Raw genomic sequence first — 22,110 nt, 5'->3', positions numbered from 1 at the left:
GGGTCATGTTGAAGTCCCCTATCCAGATTACGGGTACTGTGGGGAATATGGTCATAAAGGTAAGACCCTCTTGCAGGGCCTGAAATTGAAAGGGCGGTGGTATGTAGAATGCCATGATAAGCAGCGTCAGGCCACTCACGGTGGCATGCAGGAACAGAAATCTATGTGGGTCTAAACGCAGGTCGTGTAACTGGAACTGCACAGTTTTGGCAACTAAAATGGCCTACTCCTCGTGAATGGGAGGTGTAAGGGGCACTGTACATCCAGCCGAGGGTTTTCTGAGCGCCCTTTGGGATTGGCCTGTGAGGTGAGTCTCGATGAGGATCGAGATGTCCACTCTCAGGCGTTTAAGGTGGGTAAGGACAGCTAATCGCTTGGGTTTGGCTCCTAGGCCCCTAACGTTCCAGGTTGCAAGTTTAAGCGCAGCCATGTATCATGCAGATAAGTGCAAACCCACTACCTGTCCCCATAATGGGACCCCTCCAGGTAATCTCCCACAAAAACAAGAACACACCATTAATAAAGCTACAGCTGTAAATAACACAGTACATGACATATATAAACTTAATAACATTAATAACAGTGCCTACGCTGGACCAGCGGGGCAGAACATCAGAACGGTCACTCGCCGCAGCCGCGGTAGTGACAGCTGGCCAGGGAAACATAACATTAGTGGGTGCAATTATAACAAACTGCAGAGCAAACAGTGCAACGGATTGCAGGGTATACATTTTCCAGAGCAAGAGTCAGCTGGTCGTCTGAGAGACCAAGAGGGAACATATCGTGGGGGGCTCATAGGGGAAGAGGGGCAAAGTAGGGTGGGCGAGGGACCACACAGGAGGGGATGGCGGGTAGGTATAGGAGCAAAGGGTCCATTCAGACATAGGGGGATCTCCGCATGTGCTAGCGGGAAAGGACAGGGCAGGAGGGGGAGGAGGGCAAAAGTAGAGTGGAGCAAGGGCAGAGGCATCGTGTCCGATACAAATCCCCCAGTGTGACCCACGTCACCCCCATGCGGGTGTCCAATACAGACAGAGCGGAGAAAACAATTAAGGGGTTAAGAATATCCGTAGGTCTGGGGCGCAAAAGGAGTATGAGGGTGGGCAAACTCATGAGTCAGCAGCAGAGCATTCTCCCAGACAGGGGGTGTCCACAGTGGCAGGGGTGGCAGTTCAAGGGATCGGTGGGAAAGGGGGGACACATGGGGGGGCAGGCAGGAGCAGGGATCACTCATGGTTGTTGAAGTAAGTAGGTAAGCACTCTCCGGGGACAGCGGTGGTCATCAGTGAGCAGGGCCCCGGGCCTCTCCCTGCTCCAGCCACGATGAGGCAGCGGCAGGGTCTTCAAAAAAATGTGTCTTGCCCTCGCGGGTCACGCGAAGCCAAGCAGGAAACAGCATTGCATATGGTAGATGGCGAACGCGCAGCTGGCGCTTGACCTCGGTGAATTGCGCTCGCCTCCGCTGGACCTCCGCCGAAAAATCCGGGAACACCGCCACCTCAACGTTGTCGACTGGTATATTTCCCCGTTCACGTGTGAGACGAAGCACTGTATCCCGGTCCCTGTAGTTGAGAAGCTTGGCAATAAATGTCCACGGGGGTGCACCGGCCGGCGGGGGACAAGCTGCCAGGCGGTGAGCCCTTTCAATCACAAACGTGGAGGAGAAGGATTCCCTGCCAAAGGTTTTAAAAAGGAGGTTTTCCAAGTAGGTGGGGGGGGGTCAAAGCCCTCTGAGCGCTCCGGGAGACCCACGAATCGGAGGTTGCACCTGCGGAGTCTATTTTCCATGTCGTCCTGTTTATGGAGGACGACACTGAGTTGGTGTTGTAGGCGCTCCACTGAAGTCTGTAGAGGAGGAATGTACGCCTCCACGTAGTCCACCCGCCGTTCAGCCTCAGACACCCTGTCCCTCAGTTTCTGCAAGTCATGCCGAATATGTGAGATGTCGACTTTAACCTCCTCTGTCTTGGTAGTAAGGGCGGTCTGGCAGGAGGAGACGGCCTCCAGAATCTTGGCGGTGTCATTGGAGGGAAGCTCCTCCACAGTGCGAGCAGGGCCGGGGCCATCTTCCTCCGCCGCGTCTTGGCCCTCGTGGCGGAACTTGGCCAGCTTGGCGACCGCCTCGGAGGGTCTTTTAGTCGGCGACATGGGGGGCAGAGAGAGCACAGGGTGCGCGGGCTTCGTTGCGGTAAGTATCAGTGGAAAATCCCCAAAAGATGAGATGTGAGGATAGGGTCTCAGACGAAGCTCTCACTCAACACGTCCTACACCATGAAGCTCCAGGCCACGCCCCCCATCTACAAGCATATTTAGTTACAAGCAACACCTTTCCCATAATTACCCATCCTTACAAATGTTCCACTCTGAGGGCTGGTTTCCCAAAAAGAGACCTGTTACCTCCCCTTTGCTCTGAGTATATGCCTTCATGCTGATGCCCCATAGGCTGCCTTAACTTGGATCATGATTGGAGGGCTAACTACAAAAGTCAGCCCCCTTTCATGCAAATCCTTGTGACTATTTTGGGCAGAAGATTTAATTGGATTTCCCCAGGAACTTAGGTATTGATTATGGTTGGGCTCTCTTCATTGTCTACCCCAGCATGGGATCCTTTGAAGTGAGTAGGTGTAGAACAATGGGATTGGCTCTCCATTGTTGGTATATACAAGTCTCGGCCCCGCATTGTCTGCTCTTAACAAGCGCCTGGGGGAAGCCAGTTTTAATTGGCTTTCATAGATGCAAGCCAAATGAGATATATTCATAATTACAATATTTTACATATCTTAATGAAGATTTCACATAAACTCATAAGGCAACAGATCTTTCGCTAACATGGGCTACCCAAGGTGATTGTCTCAGACAGGGGCAGTCAGTTTGCCTCCCGGCTCTGGCGAGCCTTTTGCGCACAGTTGGGGATCCAGCTTGCATTCTCTTCTGCGCATCACCCGCAGTCTAATGGGGCCGCAGAACGAGCCAATCAGTCCTTGGAGCAATTCCTACGTTGCTATATTTCTGACCATCATAACAACTGGTCTGACCTATTACCTTGGGCAGAGTTTGCTCACAACAGTGCCTTGAATTCTGCCTCCCGATTGTCTCCATTTATGGTGAATTATGGTTTCCAACCTTCCACGTTGCCTGACTCGTTTGTTCCGCAGAGTATTCCTGCGTTAGAGGAGCATCTCCGTGGTCTTCGTTCCTCTTGGGTACAAGTTCAGGAGGCTTTGCGTCATGCTAATGATAGGTACAGACTCCATGCTGACCGCAGACGCCTGCCTGCGCCTTCCTACCAGGTTGGGGACAGGGTCTGGCTGTTATCTTGCAACCTCCGGCTTCGTGTTCCCTCATTGAAGTTTGCCCCTCGGTTTATTGGGCCTTTCCGTATCCTTTACAGGATTAACCCAGTGGCTTACGCGTTGGATCTTCCTCCTAGTATGAGCATCTCAAATGTGTTTCATGTCTCCTTATTGAAACCGTTGGTCTGTAACCGATTTACCACCTCGGTGCCATGTCCTCACCCTATTCAGGTTGAGAACCATGAGGAGTATGAGGTACAATCCATTGTTGACTCCCGTAGGTTCCGTGGGCGCATACAGTACCTGGTGCATTGGAAGGGGTACGGTCTGAGGAACGCTCCTGGGTTTCATCCCCTGACCTACATGCCCCTGTCCTCCTCCGCGATTTCTATAGATGGTTTCTCCTCAAGCAAGGTGGCCCTCTCCCTGAGGGTGAGGGGTCATTGAGGAGGGGGTACTGTCAGGGCTGGCTTAGCCCTTCCTTCTCTGGGCTGGCCACTTAGCTGTCGGCTAATTGCCAGCTCTCTTCTCTCTCCACAGTTACCAGCTGTTCCTGATGATGCTCGTCTGACCTGCCTACTTAAATCCTTCCAGCTCACTTCACCTCTGCCTTTGCCTTGGTCACATCATTAAAAACCATCTCCTGCGGTTTGTGTAAAGACTGGCTTGCTGACATCCCTTCTGGCTCCTTATCCTGCTTGCTGTTGCTCTACTTGGATCCCTGACTTCTGGCCTGGCTGACTACCCGATCTGGTTACTGGACTCTGGCTATGCTTGACTACGCTTTTTCTATTTTCCTTTTTATTTTTATTAATAAACAAGTGTGATTTAATTGTACTTCTGTCTCAGTCTGATTCATGGTTTCTGACAATAAGTAATCTAACCTGACCTGCAGTAAACCCATGGCCCAGGTGAGACTGACAAGTTAACTATGAGTCAAAACATAAATTTGCCTACACTTCCACACTAAAGGGTGCTATACTTGTATTAAAGTAAAGGCAAAACAGTTCACAACAAACCCAGTGGGAGGAGACCCAATCAGGAACACTGACAGATGCCAACAGCATGTAGTGAAGCAAGTATCACTTAAACTGACAACGTCTGGAGGGAGGGAATGCGGCCCGGCCATTCTAAACCCAAACGGGAAGATGTCCAAGGAGATAAGCCCCAAGGTTTTCCTACTCGTTTGGAACCTTTACCTGCTGCTAATACTGTCCCTAACAGACAGGTGACCTGTCCCTACACTACCTACACACAAATGTGCGCCAAACCCAGAGGCTAGTGTCTTACATAGACTCTGCCCTGCCACACCTAAAATGGCTGCCAGAGTCACATGGGCGGCCAGTATCCTATTGGATGGCTGCCCCAGTGACTCAGGGAACCATAGAGGAACCATATTCCTCTCGACTTTCTCTCCCTCTGCACTGCCACTGTGATGGAGTGCCAGCTGCCATGGAGACAACAAACTGCACCTGCCTACATACTTACGTGCTCTGCGCAATGGTTTTGCACCGAGCAGCCCAATCCTCCTCTCTTGGATCCTCCGCTGGTGCTCCTGACTCCATCTCTTCAGCGAGTGCCCCCAATGGCTCTTGCTGCTGCCTCTCTGTCCTCAGGGGAGGGAGAGAGCAAAGAGAGCTTCACAGCGCTGGATTGAGAGCAGACTCATGTAAGTATGCATTCTATACATTAAGGAAAAAACCTTAAAGTGATACTAAAGTCTTGTTTTTTTCATTTAGAATTAACAAACATAATATACTTGCCTGCTCTGTGTAGTGGTTTTGCACAAAACAGCCCCGATCCTCCTCTTCTTGGTTCCTTTGCCGACATTCCTGGCCCCCCTCCTTCAGGGCACACAAGCCAAGCTGCTGCTCTATGTGTCTATTCAGACATGGAGCCGCAGGTCAACCCCATCTCCTCCCTCTCCTCATTGGCTCACTGACTTTGATTGACGACAGTGGAAACCAATGGCATCCTGCTATTGTCTCAGCTAATGAGGAGGAGAATCCCAACAGCCGTGTCTCGTGTACAACATTGAGATGGGCTCAGGTAAATATTAGGGGGGGCTTTTTTAGCTAAATGCATAGAATGCATTACGGTAAAAAAAAAACCTTCTGACATTAGAACCACTTTACCTATGGTCAAATTTAAAAAAATACATGCACTGTGCTTTGGCTGCAATGCAGTGTACCCGCAATTTTCGGGTGCATTAACTGCATTTCCCATAGACTTCTATTATGTCCCACAGTTTTCATGTGATTTTGCAAGCACACCAAATGTCTTGCATGCAGGACTCTTGGTGCAATTTTAGAAAGCGCACCAAAATCGTTGGACATAATAGAAATCTAGGGGAAAGCACAGCTAACCGGCATGAAAGCTGCGGGCTCAATGCGCTGTACCCACACTTCAGTCAAAATACAGCGGATCAGTGTGAAGCTGCCCTTATACAGCAGCTTTGTTTTTTTTTTTCACTCCCAGTGTAACAGTTTATTACCTGGTAATTTGACCAGTAAGTCTGTTGTTTTTCAACATCTTAGCCCTTGTACACATGGTCGGAGATTCCGACGGAATGTATCCTATCGGACCGTTTTGTCAGATAATCCGACTGTGTGTGGTATGCATCGGACTGTTTCCGTCGGAATATCCGTTGGACCAAATTTTCCAACTTGCTGGAAATATTTTCAGACAAACTGGTCCGATCGGACATACTCTGATCATGTGTAGCCTACTCCGACGGACAAGGTGCCACGCATGCTCACATTCAAATTCCGACACGGAATCGCTAGTTCAGGTAAAACTACTGCTCGTAAGCGATATAGCACATTCGTCACGCTGCAATGTTAAAAATTCTTTCATGAAGCGCATTCTCTTGTTCTTTACAATGCTGCAAGAAGGAACTTCTTTTGATGCTCATAGTCACACACACTTCTCCAGAATGTATTTCATTACTCTTTTTTAACCATTTCAGCAATACAATTTTATTTTGCGTCACATCTACACAATTTTAGATTTTGTTTATTATTTTTTTTGGATGTTTTTTTTTTGGATTTCCTAAATATATCCTTTAAAGACAGTTTGCTAATTTCTCCTTTTTTTGGGGTGTTTTTTGTGTGTAAACTTACCACAACAATATTATTGTATTTTTGATATTTTGTTTTTCTTTTTTAATCTACAGGAGGTTGTTTATTGTTGGTACCCCTTGTTATTCATTTCACTTTGTTTTTTTGAAATGTACATGCCTGCTCACAAATAAACTGGCATTTTGGAAGGAAAACACATACACAAGTATTTATTTAAACAAAAAAAACCTTTATTTTGGTCACAATAAAATAAAAAGAGGAACGCAGCGCTGGAGAAACTTGTTACTTTGGTGCAGAATTTGGCCCCTAGGGTAGACATGAACAAATTAGAATATAAAAAAATGGTGGCCTGTGGAGTACATATCTCAGGGAGAGAAGTCTGCTCCAGAAGTCCTAGAGAACAGGAAATTCAGATGCCATTTATGTCCCCAGGATGTGGATCTTCAAGAGGCTGCATCTTCTGGCAGAGCAGACTGAACCCAGGCCATCACTCACTCGTCTTCCTTCGGGAACTTCCCTCCAGGCATCCTTCGAGGCTGTGGCTGTGCTCCTGTAGTTGGGGCAGGTGGAGGAGAAGGAGGGCGTTGGTTGACCTCCTGGCTGCCACTTGCCACAGCCTCCCCCCGACTAAGGTCTTCCTGTGTATGAAAAGGGGACATAGTTTTAGTTTTTTGCTCAACAATCACACCATTTTGTGCTCCTGGCTTTTGCAAATTGAATGTTACCAAATAGAACAGACTATCATTCTGAGCCCAGCATTTTTCTTTCCTGTCCCAATCATTTTTGGTCACTACTGTCTCTTGATATGTAAACCACTTTGATAAATCACAACTTACTGATCAATAAGAACATCTAGATAACATCATTAAATGTAACACAAGAAATATGTTCAACAATGCAATACCTGTCTCAAGCTGGGCCTCACCACATGTTGCTGCCTGGAAGGCCCAGGTTGGACGTGGGAAGCCTCAGCTGGGGGTGAAGGATGCCTTGAAGGAAGACTGGAGAGTGGTGGCCTGAGTGGTGGCCTGGGTACCCCCTGGTCTACCAGAAAATGCAGCCTCTCAAAGTAAACCATCCTGGGGTAATAAATGGCATCTGTATCTCCTGCTCTCAAGGACTCCAGGTGCTTCTTTCTCTCCCTCAGATATGTAATCTTCATGGCCCCAATTTTCCTATTCAGATAGGCCATGTCTGCCATGGGGACCATGATCCTCACCAAGGAAAGAAGTTTCTCCAGCGCTGCGTTCCTCTTTGTTATGTCGTCATAAAACTCGTTGTGGAACTGCCACAGGCAGGGCATCTCCTTGTAGGGTTTGAGGAATAGCTCCATAAAATGTGGGTTTTTGAATGGATCCATATGGTTTGCAAGACACAACACAAGACAAACCCTCAAATACTAATAATGCCTTTAAAAACCCTCCTAATCTTGTCCCAACAGCGGCCTAGATAGAAGCAGTCTAGTCTAGCGATGCACCAAGTTAAAAATGTTGCCTTCGTTTGCACGATCGTCGCGTCCGCACCTCACTCTCTTCCCAGATCGTACGGACAATACACGCGTGTTGCGTTTTATATACAGTGTGCATGCGTAAAACACCGCCCGCCCCTGACATTCTTTCTAGACTATTCCCCGCCCCTTCGCTTCCAGCGCAGTGGGGAGAGCACATGGCGGAGAGAACACAGGTGCGCACTAATAATAGTTCCACTAACGAGGAGGAGGGTGAGGAAAGCCCAGAGCCTGAAACGTCCCGATCTAGGAAGAGAAGATTTAAGGCCTCAAATATGTCTTTTGAAGAGATGTTGGAGATGGTCGACATACTGAACAGGACCGACTATGATGGGAAGTATGGCCCTTACCCAAACCCAAATATCAGAAAGGCCAAGATCATGTCTAAAGTTGTGAAGAGTCTTCATAAGAATTTTGGGGTACGACGATCCAAGGATCAACTGAGAAAACGCTGGTCAGACCTGAAACTGAGGGAGCACGAGCAGTACCTAAGGATCAAGCGTGTTCTTAAAAAAAGTAAGTAGTTGTCGTGTGTTCATATGATTATTCTTGCTTGCATACTGCTCCATGTGCTTTGATTTCATGTTGTGCATTTTAAAATGGCCACTTTCAAGTTCATGGTTTCATTTGTTCGTAAGAAACATCGTTCTGCAGGGAAGTATTCCAGCTTAACAACGTGTCCCCAATAATGTTCTCACCTTGGAACTCGGCCAAAAAACACAATTGTACAACACTTCCAAGCAATGTTTCATATTCCTATTTCTGCCCTCTGTGTGCTAATTATTCTTTGTTTACATTCTCATAGGGGAGAGAAGACTCGGCAAGTATGAGGACACCAGGGACCACACCCCTCCCAAAGAAGGGCAACTTCCAAAAGCAGAAACAGAGGAGCAGGAGGAGGAGGAAGGAGAGATTGTGGAGGTTGGGCAAATTGTCACCACAACAGAGAGTCCCGGAGCAGAAGGAGAGAAAAGGATAAGCGTAGGGACGGCATGACAGGTGTGGACAGCACAGTCATGCTAGTAAGGAAAAAATAATTTGTCTCCTTTAAGAAAAGGGGAGTGGCCGGAGCAGGGGAGGCGCTCGGGCTAGAAAACTATTAGGCAGGAAGGAGAGTGACGTCAGTAGTGAGCGGCGGAGGAAAAGATTCCACACACCCTCACCGCTCTTCCTCCTCGATCCATGGACGGCTGTGTTGGCGGCAGAGGAGTCATTCCTGCACAGCTACGAGCGGCTGCAGCGGTGGCACAGAGGTATGTCACGGCTGCAAGCACGGGCGGGGGGCCGGTATGCGGAGGATGGGACGAATGCCAGACGGGGGGGGGGGACCTGTTACTCCACGTGCTCGGCTGGCTCTCCAGCCGGAGCACCTCAGCCAGATACTTCAACGGGGCTCTGTGGCCAGCAGGGTCTCCACGTGCTCGGCGGTCGCTACAGCTGGAGCACTTTCGCCTGCCACCTCACCAGGGCTCGGTGCCAGCGAGTGCGGCTAGATGGGAACGTGAGAAAGAGCATCACACCTCTCCCCCCCTCCCCCACGGCGAACAGAAGCCCCGGGGTTTCAGGGGGGGTGTGAGACGCACGCAGTTGCAGGAGTGCGGGGGGGGGAGCCCTACACGACTCATGGCTCCGTTCCGTTCCCCCGTCCCCATTACTCGTCGCAGAGGCCTGGTGCACACGGCCAGTTTTGACGGAGCAGGTCTGCACAGCGGCACGGGTGGTGGGTCAGGCGGCAGGGCAGGCCCGCTGGCCCACGCGACCTGAGGGAGGACAGGAAGAGCGCGGCGTTGGTGGGGAGCGTGGTCTGAGTTCGGACTGCTGTTGCGGAGACCGGGAGCCCAGCTATGCGGGCACCAAGCGGGTCGGTGTGACAGGACGGTGAGCAGGATGGGAGCGACATCACCGAACCCCAGCAACCTGAGCAGGACCCTCTGGGGGGTGCGGCCAGTGGCCTTTCGGACGGAGGAGGACGGCGGCTGATCGGAGGGAGAACCGTCCGGGTCGGAGAGGGACGAGGACCGGGAACATTCGGCAGCGGTGGATTCCAGAGTGGCGGCTGGTGGGCCCAGTCCTGGACAGCCCGGTGAGTGCAATTCTTCCTTTTAGGTTTTCTCTTTCTATAACTAGTGGTAGATCGGGGTGGACAGCAGGGCCCCCCGGTGGGGGGTAGTTTGTTAGGGGGCATGCGGTGATAGGCCCCACGCAGAACATCCCAGGCACCGCACACGTAAGGAGCGTGCCACGGCGGCTACACAGCTGGCTTCGGGGGGGATACCAGGGGGGATGACCATCTAAAGACTGAGGTAACGGGACATGTGGAAAGGGGAATGGGTGGAGATCTTCTCATTGTTGCCGATAGGGAGATTCAGCCTGGGTGCGACGATCACAGAGATCGGCTGCTTTCTTCTACCCACCCCCCTTCTTCGCGCTGGGTTGCAGGCGTTCGCCATCTAGGCGAGTGGGGGGGGCGGGAAGGAGGCCCCCCCCCCCAACACGGCTCGATGCGGTTCTGATACCTGGCAGCCTGTAGCGTCAGGCGTATGGCGGTAGGGCTGGTCTGCGGGACAGTTAATTTTTGACAACGATTGGGTGTCTGACAGACACTGCGATGGGATCACTCGGATCGTTGCCAGTGCATGCAGCTTATGACAGCGGAGCGGGCTCCTAATCCGTTTCAGGCAGGGGACTGAGGTCCCGCAGCCTCGGGACAACCGACCACGAACAAGTGACTGCTGGGCGAGCTGTTGCTTTGGACGCTCGTGCTGGCCACGGGGGGTTCCCGGGCGCTGGAAGGTGGTTCGGATGTGGAGGGACGACGACGGTGGATGGTTTTGACGCCTTCCTTTTTCCCAGCGGTACCCGACCGGTAATCGGCTCAGGTGTGGGAATCGGGTTTCGCGAGCGGTCACATTACCACGCGCCCCCCTCCCTTCTTTAGGACGGTTCCGGTTGCTGATCGGTTGGTTTATCCATTGCTTGTGGTTCCCGGAAATGAGCCCACTATGTTGGGAGGGATTCACCACCTTTCCCATCCAGAGTGTGGTTTGATTAAGGCTTTGATGGCTCAGGGGGAGCATGCGGTTTTCAGGTACTTGTTGGGGTGCAGCGGTATCACGGGTGATGGGTGGGGGTCACGGGGTCGGACGCTGATAGTGAATCAGCTTTCCGGCTTTTGCCGGTTCATCCAGACAGTTTCCGTCTGCCAGACTGTACGTGGCAGGTGGTGTGCTTTGTGGATCATTGTCCCCCATGCGATGCTCCTTCCCATGCGTTTTCTTCACAACGTTCAGTTCAGTTTTTTGGGAACGGGTGGTGCGGGATATCACTGCGATCGACTGGGTCATTCAATATCTGGTGGACTTCAGATGCATTTGCCAACCGGGTTACACCATTTGCGCCGTCCCGTTGGGGACCGTGCGACATATAGCGGAAAATTTCGGGGTCCCGCTAACAATGGGTAAGGCGGAGGGCCTCACGTCTGCCACGGTTTTTTCAGGGCATGGATGTGGATTCAATGGGAAGGGAATGCGATTATCGAGGGACAAGTGGGGAACGTTTAAGGCTGACGGCGTGGACCATTGCTAAGCGAGAGTTATTGTTCATCAGCTACAAACGTTGTGGGTTGGACACATACATAATTAAACATGTACATGAGAATTTGCTGGCTTGAATTTCCATGGGCAGGTTTTTTGCCGCCGGCTGGCGGCAGACTCTGAGTTAGTCTAGGTCCCTCAGGATTTCGGAAGTCTCGACAATGAGCCCAGGGGAGACTTGCAGGGGTGGCAGGACATCCTGGAGTCGTTTTATAGGGCATACTCTAATGTGGTCTGGGCCCATCGGTATATTCTAGGGGGATTGTCACGTAGGCTGTGGGCCCCGTGGGCTATGGGGGCCTGTTTTTCGGGAAAGGCAGCGCTGCCCTTGTCCCCCAGCGAGGGGGGAGGCTCGGTTCTGGAGGAACTTGGTTCATCTGGGATGGTTTCAGACTGTGGTAGCGAGGTAAATGTGGTGGGAATCCTTCCGTACCTAAAGGTGTGTCTCTGTTGTGACAACCTGGGGGGGGGGGGGTCTGGGTGGCATCTGCTTGTCGGTACAGTCTATGCGGGGGCCCGGTGGGGTGAGACATTGGGTGTTGGGCTGTTTCCAAGGGACTGCTTTCTTTATGCAGTATATGTACCAAGGTTGGGTATCACCGTGGTGAATGCGTGGTCTCGTTTTCAACTGGTCGGTTGCCGGGAGTTAGCACCAGATGCGGAACAACACCGGTCATGGCTTGGGTGGGACATTGCCTTGTGGATCACGGCATGGGGGGATTCATTGATCCGTTAATAGGACAATTTGTGGGGGGCTACTTCAAGGTGAGGCGGGTATGTGCAGCATTTCGGTACAGGGTTGGTACCGCCTCCGAGGGTCGAGAGGTAACCCACGCGGGTCGCTATTGTATTATCAGGGGATTGGAGAGAGATATTTTGGCTGCCGCCATCGATCGGCATTGGCGGACTTGGAGTTTCTTTCAAACTACGAGGCGCCCGGTTTTCCGTTGACATGCTACACAGCCCATTTTGGTGGCTGAGCGACAGTTGTAATTCAGAGCATGAACGTGCCCTGTTCCGCACGGCCTTCTCGCCGGCTCTCGTGGGTGACATTACGGATACGCGAGATGGACAGCCTTTCTTAACGGTCATAAAGTAGGGCAGATGGTGTGGGTTTGTAGGTTATTTTCGGGATTCCGTCAGAAGGTGGGGAAGGCGGTCGAACTGATCGGACCGCTACGGACAGGCGTTTGGAGGGGTTCCAGATTCAGGGGTCACGCATAGGTGGCGGGTAAGAGGAGCACATTGTTTACGGAACAATTTTCGTAGCTGGGTTTCACTACTGGTTGACAGCAGTGGCTATGAGCCACGAAGTTATGCCTCCCAGTCGTTCTGAATTGGGGTGGTCACGGGGGGCTGCCAGGCCCAGCTCCAAGTGATGTTACAAATAAGTGCTTGGACAGGTGGGACTCAGGGATGGATTTGAGTTTTTTATATTCGCCCATATTCGTTGCAGATTTGGGTCTAAGGATGCGGCTTTCGGGCCTTTATCTTAGCATTACGGAAGGGGGAACTTACTGTTTTGGGTTGTCATTTTCTTGTTTGCATTGGGGAAGTTGGCCAGTGTTGATCCTGGGTCACTCATAGGTTTACTGGGGTGGGCCAGGGGATCAAATGTTTGGCTAATAGGTGCGCAATGGGGCAGCTCAGCCAGCATGGTCATGGCTTGGTCAGATATGGTGGGCAGTCATCTTGGCCTGCGGAAAAGGTTTATAGGACTCTGGGGGGTAAGAACATGGAAGTGAGTAGGCTTGTGAGCAGGAACGGGGGTATGGCTGTACGTCATGGTGAGCTGGAGGTGGATACTTGGAGGTATCTTGGGAACGATGGGGGTGCGCTGCAACGAAGTGGTACCAGTCTTTGGGCTCTAGGTTTGCGGAAGGCATACATCGAGCGAGGAGGGTGTGGAGGTGCACGCAAGGGTAAGGTTTTGCCCCTTTCATGCTGTGGCAGTGGTTGGATCTTTGAAGGAGGAGAATATGGATGTTATATGCATATATAACATGGTTGGTATCCATCCGTGGGATGGGGGTTAACATGGTTGGTACCCATCTGTGGGATGGGGTTAGCATGGTCGGTACCCATCTGTGGTACGGGGTTGGTTAACATGCTTGGTACCCATCTGTGGTATGGGGTTAACATGGTTGGTACCCATCTGTGGCATGGGGGTTTAACATGTTGGTACCCATCTGTGGTATGGGGTTAACATGGTTGGTACCCATCTGTGGTATGGGGATAACATGGTTGGTACCCATCTGTGGTATGGGGATAACATGGTTGGTACCCATCTGTGGATGGGGTTATCAGGTACCTTCTGGTTAACAAGGGGTTAACCTGGAAGGGGTAAAAGGTGGGTCACTGCGAAAGTTGAGTACCGTCTCCGGGTCCGGGGATTTGCGACTGGAGGCCTAAAGTAAAAGGAAGTTTGTCGCAGTGACCAGTGGGGTGGGGTTCCCCTCAAAGACCCCAAAAGTACAAAAAGTTGGTTATGAGTTATTTTAAATGTTGTTTATTTAATCTCAAAGTAATTGTTAATAAAAGGCCATCAAGGCCATTTAATCCAAAATCTTGTCATGTCATTTGTGAAGGGATTTGGAGAGGGTTAGATATTATGGTTAACGGGTGGAGGAAGTGACTGTGGGTTAGGTCCTTCACATGTCAAGAGAGTCCCGGAGCAGAAGGAGAGAAAAGGATAAGCGTAGGGACGGCATGACAGGTGTGGACAGCACAGTCATGCTAGTAAGGAAAAAATAATTTGTCTCCTTTAAGAAAAGGGGAGTGGCCGGAGCAGGGGAGGCGCTCGGGCTAGAAAACTATTAGGCAGGAAGGAGAGTGACGTCAGTAGTGAGCGGCGGAGGAAAAGATTCCCACCCACCCTCCCGAGTATCGTTGATTATAATAGGGGCTGTACGGACAGCCCATGGCAGTGGTTGGATCTTTGAAGGAGGAGAATATGGATGTTATATGCATATATAACATGGTTGGTACCCATCCGTGGGATGGGGGTTAACATGGTTGGTACCCATCTGTGGGATGGGGTTAGCATGGTCGGTACCCATCTGTGGTACGGGGTTGGTTAACATGCTTGGTACCCATCTGTGGTATGGGGTTAACATGGTTGGTACCCATCTGTGGCATGGGGGTTTAACATGTTGGTACCCATCTGTGGTATGGGGTTAACATGGTTGGTACCCATCTGTGGTATGGGGATAACATGGTTGGTACCCATCTGTGGTATGGGGATAACATGGTTGGTACCCATCTGTGGATGGGGTTATCAGGTACCTTCTGGTTAACAAGGGGTTAACCTGGAAGGGGTAAAAGGTGGGTCACTGCGAAAGTTGAGTACCGTCTCCGGGTCCGGGGATTTGCGACTGGAGGCCTAAAGTAAAAGGAAGTTTGTCGCAGTGACCAGTGGGGTGGGGTTCCCCTCAAAGACCCCAAAAGTACAAAAAGTTGGTTATGAGTTATTTTAAATGTTGTTTATTTAATCTCAAAGTAATTGTTAATAAAAGGCCATCAAGGCCATTTAATCCAAAATCTTGTCATGTCATTTGTGAAGGGATTTGGAGAGGGTTAGATATTATGGTTAACGGGTGGAGGAAGTGACTGTGGGTTAGGTCCTTCACATGTCAAGGTGAGTGTCGGAGAACACAGCTTCCGGTAAGCTCATCAATGTACAGTGGTGTGAAAAAGTGTTTGCCCCCTTCCTCATTTCCTGTTCCTTTGCATGTTTGTCACACTTAAGTGTTTCGGAACATCAAACCAATTTAAACAATAGTCAAGGACAACACAAGTAAACACAAAATGCAATTTGTAAATGAAGGTGTTTATTATTAAAGGTGAAAAAAAATCCAAACCATCATGGCCCTGTGTGAAAAAGTGATTGCCCCCTAAACCTAATAACTGGTTGGGCCACCCTTAGCAGCAACAACTGCAACCAAGCGTTTGCGATAACGTGCAATTAGGCTTTTACAGCGTCCTGGAGGAATTTTGGCCCACTCATCTTTGCAGAATTGTCCTAATTCAGTTACATTAGAGGGTTTTCGAGCATGAACGGCCTTTTTAAGGTCATGCCACAACATCTCAATAGGATTCAGGTCAGGACTTTGGCTAGGCCACTCCAAAGTCCTCATTTTGTTTTTCTTCAGCCATTTGGTGGTGGACTTGCTGGTGTGTTTAGGATCATTGTCCTGCTGCAGAACCCAAGTTCGTTTCAGCTTGAGTACACGAACAGATGGTCGGACATTCTCCTTCAGGATCTCTTGGTAGACAGCAGAATTCATAGTTCCTTTTATCACGGCAAGTCTTCCAGGTCCTGAAGCAGCAAAACAGCCCCAGACCATCACACTACCACCACCATATTTTACTGAGAAATTATTGTACCATATACCAGAAGAGACAATCTGTGACCACACAGTCACAGCTTTCCACTGGTACACTGGAAAGCAGCGCTATATAACAGTGAACCTTTGCTGTAAATACATTCAAATAATAATATGTGTATACATGTGCGATTTCTGTATGACCCTCACATATATCATACACTGTGCAATCACTTTACGATATTGTTATAAAATCCGGATGAGGATATTTTTACTCCCCCCTTACTCTTCTCCCAAGTTCAAAAGCAATGTCACTACAGGAGGCAATGCACCACTGTAGCCTGTGTGCACAAGCCACAATTCATTCCAGGAGAGTAAAACCACACATTTCGAACAAATAGTCTTTTAGTGTTGGAAAAGACTGTTCACCGCCACCGTCCTTCTTATCACACCTCCACACGTGGTTTCCACAAACAGGGGGTTCTTAGTGACAGGTGGAAAGACACCCCCTTTTGGTAGAACTCTTACCGGAATATATAGGTCAAATCAGCACTTCATATATACTCAGTGGGGTCCACTCTTTCCATCATCCTCCCTTAGATCATGGTTGTGACTGTTACTTCAACCGTCCCAATAGTTGTAACGTGAATGGAGAATCAAAAAATATATATATAGTGTGATACCGTAAAACACTCCAATTTATTTAAATACAACAAAGAATACACTCACAAACAATAATTCAAAATCAGGCATATTCAGATTATCACCACAGCATAATCCACTGGATCACCTTCCCCCATATTTTACTGTTGGTATAATGTTCTTTTTATGAAATGCAGTGTTCCTTCTACGCCAGATATACTTGGACACACACCTTCCAAAGAGTTCCACTTTTGTCTCATCGGTCCACAGAATGTTGTCCCAAAAGTCTTGGGGATCATCAAGATGTGTTGTGGAGAAATTGAGACGAGCTTTGATGTTCTTTTTGCTCAGCAGTGGTTTTCTCCTTGGAACTCTGCCATGCAGGCCATTTTTGCCCAGTCTTTTCCTGATGGTGGAGGCATGAACGCTGACCTTAACTGAGACAAGTGAGGCCTGCAGTTCCTTGGACGTTGTTGTGGGGTCTTTTGTGACCTCTTGGATGAGTCGTCGCTGCGCTCTTGGGGTAATTTTGGGCGGCCGGCCACTCCTGGGAAGGTTCACCACTGTTCCATGTCTTCGCCATTTGTGGATAATGGCTCTCACTGTGGTTCGCTGGATTCCCAAAGCTTTGGAAATGGCTTTATAACCCTTTCCAGACTGATAGATCTCAATTACTTTCTTTCTCAATTGTTCCTGAATTTCTTTGGGTCTCGGCATGATGTGTAGCTTTTAAGGATCTTCTGGTGGACCTTACTGTGTCAAGCAGCTCCTATTTAAGTGATGCCTTGATTGTGAACAGGTGTGGCAATAATCAGGCCTGGGTGTGGCTAGAGAAATTGAACTCAGGTGTGGACAACCACAGTTATAGTATGTTTTAACAAGGGGGGCAATCACTTTTTCACACAGGGCCATGATGGTTTGGATTTTTTTTCACCTTTAATAATAAACACCTTCATTTACAAATAGCATTTTGTGTTTACTTGTGTTGTCCTTGACTATTGTTTAAATTGGTTTGATGTTCCGAAACACTTAAGTGTGACAAACATGCAAAGGAACAGGAAATGAGGAAGGGGGCAAACACTTTTTCACACCACTGTATATCACCATATTTTTATTACATGGTGTGTTTTTTTGCTTTGTTTTGTAGGTGATGTGGAAGAAGATTCCCGTTTTACCAGTGAAAGTGCCCAGATCCTGATTGGGGAGATAATGGGGTGCAATTGTGATTTGCAAAATATACAGCAAAACATCAATGATGTTAAAAATAAAATGAAGAACATCATTGATGTTTTGGGGAGAGTGTGAAAAACACAAAACTAGATAGGGTTTTATTTTTGATATTTTAAACAAAAAATGTTGTATTTATCGAAATTACAAATTTGGAAGATGCACAGAGTGTGTAAATATGCGCTATCTCCCATCATGGGGGATCAATGTACGTGTTTGTGTAAAGTGTCTGAGATGAAGGGGTTGCAGCCCCAAAGCATGTACATTGATCCCCCATGATGGGAGATAGCACATGTTGACACACTGTGTGCATCTTCCAAATTTGTTTTTTTCAGGGGTGACACCCCATGTGATGAAGGCAATATCAGCCCAGTTTGTACATACTCATGTCTGATATTGTCTTCACTTTTCAAAGTTGAACTTTGTAAGTTCCTGTGTTCTGTTTGATACATGCCTGTTTACACAAAAACACCAAGTAAACAAAATTTTGATTAAACTCTGTTTTTGATACACACAATTTCTTGGTTTGTTGTAAAAACCTTTTCGAAACGCACATGTGAATGTGCTTGTATTAAAACGTTTAATTATCAACAATGTGTGGCTTCCTTTTTCATTGCGCCAAAAATGTATTTGGAGTAAATTTTTAGTTTGTGCTGAGGAGTGTGATTTAATAAAGGCAACTCCACTTTGCACCCCAAGTGCAGTTTCAGGTGTACTTTTGCAGTGCACTTGCAGTGCATAGTGGATGTGCCTTTAGTAAAAAACACCCACAGTGAGGTGTAAATTTGGACAATCATGCCATTTTCCTGCCATGGTGCAGAAAATGAGCACGATTTTGGTCAGTAATGCACTACATACATTAGTTACAAAAACAAGGTGTGTGTGTAGCAGACCCACAACATAATAACATTATCTGAAGAAGAGACTGTCCCCTCATCTCGCTCTGAACTTGGGTTTGCACTGTTGGTGAAAAAGGCACAACTTGAAAAAAACTGGCAAAGTGGGAGGCCACAGTCTGCCATTCCTGTGGCATTGAAGGACACTGTGTAGTGAAACAAGAACAAAAATTAGTAATTTGACAAATCAACATTGCAAGCAGATTAGACATTTTTTGACAAAATTAGTATAACATTTTGGGAACTGAGTATTTAAAGCCTAAAGTATAAGGTCCCCTTATGAGAGTCATCACCCCCCCCCACCCCCCCCCATCTGATGGACCCTTGCTAAAAAATGAGGGGGGATGTTTAGGACAGATAACCCTCTCCACTTGATTGAGAGCTGAATGCCTAAATATTGTGTGATACTTTGGGAAGCCCCTCCTTAGTTACACTATTGGCAGCCCACCAGACAGGTAAGAAGTGTCATAATACCAAAAAGAAAACAAAATGGAAGCACATTTTGACATTCTGCTATTACATATCAAGATAATTAATAGGTTAAAAATAAAATAAAAAATAGCATTTGAAAGTATTGAGGCAGGCCTTTGCACTACATGCTTAGGTGAATTCATCCATAAATGTGATCATCAAAAAGGTAGGTATAGCATGTATGTGTATTGAATTTGGTAAAGTCATCAGATAGAGGATTGCTATCAGCTGAGCTAGCAGTTGGGGGGAGGGGGGTTACTAATGAGCTTGGCACAACCCCAAAAATTTAAAAAATGTCACTCTGCATGAATTTTGTAGATAATTTAGGGGGTGTTTAGGGAAAAGCAATAATATGGAGCTGACAAAAGACATTGGTAAGTGACTAGACTATAGTTTGATGGGCCAAGAAGAGCATGGTGGGGAAGTTATTGAGACAAATATGCCTGAGGACAAAGGGGCAGAGCATATGAATTAGAGCATATTGCAATGATGGTAATTAGGGAATGAGGAAAGAAATGCAAGACATTAGCAATCATGAAATACATAGAATGTGATGTTTAAGGAGAAAACTTAGCTTCATATAGTCCTTCTGCAGGACCTGAATGATGGCAGAATAGGTCTCTGGAATAATGATCCCCAGAGCCTGGGGGGAGATGCCTGTAGAGAACTTGAGGTCCTGAAGGCTTCTCCCTGTCGCCAAGTAGCGCAACGTGGCGATGAGCCTCTGCTCCGGAGTGATGGCTTGCCGCATGCAGGTATCCTGCCTGGTGATATAAGCAAAGCCAGCAGACGGTGAAAAACGGGGTCCGTTATCCGGAGATAATTCCTGAAATCATCAGGATTATTCTCGCGGATCTCACGGAGCAAAGGCATGTGAGAGAACTGGTCACGCTGGCGCAACCAATTCTTGGTCCACAAACGCCTCCCCTCCCTGTTCATGGACCGGGCTTGTGTCAAAGTAAGAACCCCAACACGAAGCCCCTGCACAGCACAAACTCTACGACAAGTGCGTAGACGAAACATGGTTTCAAAACGGTCGGCTGGTCAGAACGGACAACAGAAAGCACCGATAAACAGCAAGGCCTGAAAGAACGACCTGAATAGCAGAAGCAAGCAGACAATAAAAAATGCCTTTCAAAGCGTACTATACCAAGATATAGTCCACAATGAGAAACAAATACTTAATGACTGCACGCACTGATTATCAGATACGCAAAGACAAGCACAAACCGAAGAGCAGTAGCGATCTGAATCACTAATCTGAAAAGCGCAAATCGTCTCTCACCAAACTTCTACTAACACGAGATCAGCAGAAGGAGACCAAAGGGTGCCGGACGTGGTGCTGAACTTCCCTTTTCTGGTCCCGCCGTACACGGCTTACGTCACCGCGTTCTTGGCAACCGCAAATTCCGACAACTTGGTCCGACCGTGTGTATGCAACAGTTTCGGACTAAATCCGTAGGACAAAATCCGTCGGACAAAATCCAACTGATTTGGTTGTCAGGATGTCCGACCGTGTGTACAAGGGCTTAGACTAAGCTGCCCAGCAAGGGTGACAGTTATGCCACGTACACACGAGCGGAATGTCCGACAGAAAAAGTCAGACGGGAGATTTTCATCGTATATTCCAATCTTGTGTATGCCCCATTGGACTTTTTAGGTCGAAAATTGTGACGGACCTAGAAATGGGACATCGAGTGGAGATCTCCTGCTGAGACGAGGCTTGTATATGAAAAGCTGGTCACTGTCAAAGGAAGTCCTGCCCCCTGGATCGACATTGGATCAGTGTGTGCTGTCTATCAGAGTAGCCGGTTTAGGAGGCAGGACTTCATTTGACAGCGGCGGCTATTCATATACAAGCTGTGTCTCAGCGGGAGATCCCTGCTCTGTGTCATCCGGCTGGCAGATCCTCCTGATTCCTAACTGATGCATTTCTGGGTACTGATGAGGCTGCACATATGGGCAATGATAGGCTGCAATGATATGCTGCATGTATTGGCAATGGTATGCTGCACTGATGGGCAATCATGGGCTGCACTGATGGGCAATAAAACGTGGCACTAATGGGCAATGATATGCTGCACTGTTGGCCACTGATAGGCTAAACTGAAGGCCACTGATATGCTGCACTGATGGGCACTGATGAGGCAGAACTGATAAGCTGCACTGATAGGCTGCACTGATGGGACTGTAATGATGGGCACTGATTGGCTACACTGATGGGCACTAATAGGCTGCACTGATACGATTCATGTTAATATTGTTAAGATTGTTGTTAATATTTATTTTTGGAACTTAATTCTGCATAAAACAGTTAACAGTGTAATTTCATGAGATAATTTACAAGGGCGTGTTTAGAGGCCAATTTAGGGGCAGGGCAGGGTAGGCGTTAAAAACAGATTAGAAATTGCTAATCAGACAATGGCAGCTTGAGCCTTCTGTAAAGCTTTTGCACCAGGTCTCAAACCTTTGCATGCCTGCGCTTTATATCATGACTAAGCCCCTCCCCTTCATGACATTGTCAAAAAGGGACAGAGCATGGGTGACCTTAAAATGATGCCCCCCCCCCCCAAAAAAAAAAGTTTTGCTGACACCCATGGGGTTCTGTGCGTCTTCTGGTCCATTTCAGGTCCGAATTCAGCCAAAAATTTGGACTGAAATCAGACCCGAAACGGTGAACAGGGACACACCAGACCCCTGCTGAGCCACTCCGTATGTAAGGCCGCGTACACACGCGGGGACTGTTCGCTCAACTTTGTTCGTCAAACAGTTTCAGCGGACAGTCCGCTCAAAATTAGCATGGACGGACTTGGCCACACACGACGAACGCACAGTCCGCTGAAACCGTGCGCGATGACGTGAACGGCACGTACGACGGGACTAGAAAACGACGTCCTATACACTGCAATGCAAACTTCGGCGTGTAAATCCTTTCTGAGCATGCGCGGAACTTAGTTTGACGAACAAGCCTACACACGAGGAGACTGTTCGCTGAAACAAAGTTTCAGCGGACAGTTTTTCGGAAATTCCGAAAAACTTTGTTCAGCAGACTGTTCGCTGAAACTGTCCGCTGAAA

The sequence above is a fragment of the Lithobates pipiens genome, unplaced genomic scaffold (assembly GCF_037356315.1).
Source record: "Lithobates pipiens isolate NorthernLeopardFrog02 unplaced genomic scaffold, aLitPip1_a1.2 Scaffold_16, whole genome shotgun sequence".
NCBI lineage: Eukaryota > Metazoa > Chordata > Amphibia > Anura > Ranidae > Lithobates > Lithobates pipiens.
This window is presented reverse-complemented; position numbering follows the sequence as displayed.